A 5,224-nucleotide genomic window follows, 5' to 3' on the forward strand; every position below is an offset into this window, starting at 1 on the left:
CATGTAACTAATCCCTCTGTCACTGTCTCTCAAACACGTGCATGCGCGCGCATGGTAGGTACTGTAAAGTGATGAGAATGAGTGTTTGTGAGTGCATGCGTTTGTTAAATCAGGCTGACTTTGATGACGTCTCACAGTAGGATTAGTAGTATTCTGGTTATTATTATTTATTATTATTATTATTATTATTATTATTATTATTATTATTATTATTATTATTATTATTACTGTATAAAAATAACTTTAAACGACTCAATTCAAATGTTACGTTCATAAGCTTAAAGTATCGAAATATCCAAATGCAGATTGAAACAAAACCTATGCTCGCAAAAACACTTGATCTAAATGAATACCTTAATTTCATTTTAGTTTTATTTGCAAAAAATTTGGATTATTATCGACAATCGTAGTGATTACTGATAACACACGCTTTTAATTTGACATTACAGAGGACCGTGTTGAATTCTGTATAAGGTTTCCCTCACGCTTGGTTATTAGTCATTTTCTTTAACTTAAAGCTCGTTAAGAAAATGTCAAATATTACCGTATACTAAAGTATTTTTACATTTTGTGCGGTTGGGGACTATACGAAAATGCAATAGACTTTTTCTCATTTCGGGAAAGTTCTACCTTATAAATTACACACATTTAAACTCGCTTTGTGTTAATTTTAAATATATTTGTATTGGTAGAAATGGCAAAATAACACACATTTCCTACAGTAAGGTCAAAATTGATAAAAATACACAGGCATAAAAAATTTCCACGATCCTTAACAACTTATTCTATCTAGCCTGGGGCTACCATGGGCGAGATGTACCTACATACAAAGCTAAGAAAACTGAGAGAGGAAATTATGTGTAAAAATAACGAAGATAATCAATGGCTAATTTCCGTTGGTCAGTCACTAAGGCTATGAAAACTCAGATCGTTATAACTGGATAAAGGAAGATAAGAACACATATATACTTACAAAACGCACATAATGTTACCGTGTAAACACATTAGCACTTGCAGTGCACGCTGCCAAGTGCCACGACCCTCGGCTATTACTGTATGACATGATTCTTCGTAAAGGAGGAATAGAATAGGTCTAAGAATAGAATAGGTGGAAGAATGTGTTCAACTGACAGCCTTGTGGTTTTTTGTTTACGGAACCTTCGACTACGGAAAAAACTAATGCTCTGAGCCACACACACACACACACACACACACACACACACACACACACACACATATATATATATATATATATATATATATATATATATATATATATATATATATATATATATATACGCTACATATTACACCTTTCCTGTCTATTTGTAGTCTTTCTAATACCATTTTCCATCCAGTGAAAAGAACTAAACCCAATTTTGGGTGTTAATCATAGTATGCTGTGTATGAATTATTTTTTTACACCGAACAATTGTCTGGTCAAATAAAGACTATCCTTGAATATCCTTGACACGTCTCTTTGCCTTACCCATTCATGGCCAGCCAAGAAGTCGTTTACGTTTGATTAAGAAAAAAAAAAAACACAAGTCTGAGGACGCCGGTGTAATCTGTAGAGGCAAAAGCGTATCGTTTGCCAAGAATTTCCTCGTGATCTGCCTGTGGTGTTTACGAACATGCAGCCTGACATGTGGGTATCTGTGTGACAAGTTCTCTCTCTAAGGTGACACTTCGAAATAACGTATTTCACGCTGAATAAATGTTGAATGTTTTATGCCAGCAGAGGACGAAAGGATTTATAGGTGTTGCGTCTGGACAGGTACTCTATTTCTCTTTACAAGAAGCGGGGATGTCATCAGTCAGAGGGAGAAGTTCGTTATCCCAGTTTTCCTTCCTCTGAGAAAGGTGCTTTATCGTGACAGACGTGACTATCTCGGTCTCTTCGTCATGAGAGACATGTCTGGCGTAGACAGTTCCTCCTGTACTGTTCCTGAAGTCTGCGCGTTTCAGCAATTCGATAAAAGCAGTGATCAAGTCCTTTTCTGTCCTTTCTCCTCGTCATGCAAGATATGTCTGGTGTAGACAGTTCCCTCTGCACTGTTTTTCAGTGCAGATTTAAGATTTCGTTTTAAGTAGTAATCTATTCTTGCCTTGACTCTTTTTCAAAATTCTTCTTGCGCAGCGCGGACTCTTGCTCCCGGATGGCTGTGGCCAGTTGACTTAGGCAATGTGATCAAATAGCTCATACTGCTTTCTTGGTCATTAATGACCTTGTTTTAAACTCGCCTAATGCCAGGAATGCTTCTTGGTCTATGAGCAACAAGTACGTGACGTCAGGATGTTTCAGAGTAAATGAAAAGCGGCACGTGGGATAAACAACGCCAGTGGACCTTCTGGTGCCTTAAAAAAAAAAAAAAATGTATAGAAATAAGTCTTGGGTGACCTGAAGAATATCACGTAGAAAACTAAAAAAGTAAAAGCGGAGATACAGATTTCTCGTCTTTGTGCACAGACATGGTTACTACCGCGCGGAATTTGATAAACTCTAAATATTCCTGAAAGAGTCGAAACAATTTATTATACACGGGAGCTTTTTTTTTTTCTAGACAAATAAGTCTACTGCTCTTCAAATCACGGAGGTCACATTGCCCAACTAAGAACTTAATTGATCCAAAAAAACTTATCTCCTTTGTTGTTGTTTACAAGTACACACTCAGGTCCTTGTGGACAGAATGTGTTTATACAAGCGAGGGTGTGGATGTGGGTATGTGTGTGTGTGTGTATGTGTGTGCACGCGCACACACGCCAAAGTGACGATCGTTCTGGATGAGTTCCAAGTTTCCTCCTCGGCATCTTTAGTTACTAGGTTTAAGTCTGATTACAGAAAGAGGTTTACTGCAGACCTTGACGTACCGCGCATGCCACAAAAAAAAAAAATGTTGCTAGACAGTGGTGCCATCTAGGAGTTTGTTTATGCATGTATGTATGTATGTATTTAAGTATGTTTGTATATGTATATACAGTATGTATGTATGTATATATTATATACTGTATATAAATACTGTATATATATTATATATATATAAATATATATATATATATATATATATATATATATATATATATATATATATATATATATATATATATATATATATATATATATATATATATATATATATATTATTATTATTTGCTAACACGTTCATCCTAAACATTTCCGAATTACAATTAACACGAATACTCGTATTTTCACCTTCATTCAAAATATGGCACTTGCTCTAACATAGACTCCACACTAAAATACCCGTCAAAAACGTTTCCATTTCTTAATTTTCTTGATATTACCTATTACAGAACACGAACCCTATTCATACGGAACAAGCCCACCAAAGGGGTCATTGACTTGAAATTCAAGCTTCCAAAGAATATTATGGTGTTCATTTGAAAAAAGGCAAAAGAAGGTAACGGAAAATGCAGAAAGAAGATAACTGTTATTAGAAAAGAAAGAAAAAAATAACAAATCAATACGTAAATAGATGAAAAAGGACAATTGAAGGCTTCTTTCGTGTCAAACGATAACACGTGAACACAGGAATAGCAGAACTTTTAAAGACAGCTCCTGGGAATCGATTTTTGGATCAAGGATATACACGTCACGTTTTGTTTTAATTCTGTCCGCGTTTTTCTCTGTCATGAAATAATGAGTAGCAGTTTTTCTTTGTTTAAGTTTTGTCTTCGCTAATGAGTGTTGGTGTGGTATACGTTTTCAGAACAGAAATGATCTTGTATGTTTGACAAATGAAAATAGAATGAGTACCTTGTGGGAAGAACATCATTTACATACAATTCATTTCCATTAATTATTAATATTTTTTTATATTTATTGCATTTAGTGAACACGTAAAGTGCATCGTTGTATTCTTATGAAAGTCAATGAGAATCAGTTCTTACCGTCCACAATTATGATGGCATGTATGGATTTCAAGGGGAAAATTTTCCTATTTTTTATGAAGGAAATTTGCTCTCAAATTTGTCTCTTGTGTACAGAATAAGATTAATCTTCTATATTTGGTTAGAATGAGTACTTGTGGTAAAAATATAATTTACAATTTATTTCCCTTTTTCAATATTTTTTGACATTTATTGCATTTAGTGAACACGGCAAGTGCACTGTTGCATTCTTATGAAAGTCAGTGAGAATAAGTTCTGATCATCCACAAGTATGATGGCATGTATGGATCTCAAGAGGAAAATTTTCCAATTTTTATGAAGAGAATTTCGCTCTCAAATCTGTCTGCAGCTGTGAAAAGCAATTCGTCGGGTCGTAACAGCCACGCCGGTCACACTTTCCCCATTAACGGCAAACACCTGTCCTGCCACACACGCATGGGATAGCGGGAGACACACACAGAGAGAGAGAGAGAGAGAGAGAGAGAGAGAGAGAGAGAGAGCATAAATGTCCATCAAGAACAAATTGCACTGGTTATCCTGATCTCAGAAAGGTGCCCGATTGGTTCAAACTTTTGGATATACTGTTTTTAAGTCTCCATATTAGAACCATATAGATTTATAGGCTATCATTCCCTATAAAATCATCAAACTTCTTTGCAGTTCCTTTCATATTTATCAGTTCTTAACTAATGACAAGTTCCTCATGTACTTCCGTTTAACTTCATGGCTTCTAAATCAATAAAACTTTCTATTATACTTTTTTTTTTTTACTTTGGTCCTAAGTATGTGGGACTTCCTCAGGTACTTCCGTTCAACTTCATTTCTAAATCAATAAAACTTCCTCTTATACAGTTTTGTAATTTCATCAGGTCTAATTAGTAAAGCTCCCTCGTGTACTTCCGTTCAACTTCACCAGTTCTATATCAATAAAACTTCCTTTTATGTATCAGTCCTTATTGAGCATAACTCCCTCAAGTACTTCCGTTCAACTTCTTGGGTTCTAAATTAATAAAACTTTCTCTTATTTTACCTCCTTACAACTTTATCAGTCCTAATTAAGTAGAACTTCATGTACTCCTTTCAACTTCACCAGTTCTGCATCAATAAAACTTCCTCTTATACCTTTATAAAGTAGGATAAACATTTTCCACTGAAATTCACTTACGCAGTAATTAACCAGCATCTTTGTATTGCTGTGTAATAACATAAAGCAATCTTGAATCACGGGAAGGTTGTGCATTATCAAGTTTACGACCTCAAGAACCGATAAATAATGAAAAAGTCACGTGTTAGCAAAAACGTTTTGACATTA

Source organism: Macrobrachium rosenbergii, chromosome 16 (assembly GCF_040412425.1).
Source record: "Macrobrachium rosenbergii isolate ZJJX-2024 chromosome 16, ASM4041242v1, whole genome shotgun sequence".
Classification (NCBI taxonomy): domain Eukaryota; kingdom Metazoa; phylum Arthropoda; class Malacostraca; order Decapoda; family Palaemonidae; genus Macrobrachium; species Macrobrachium rosenbergii.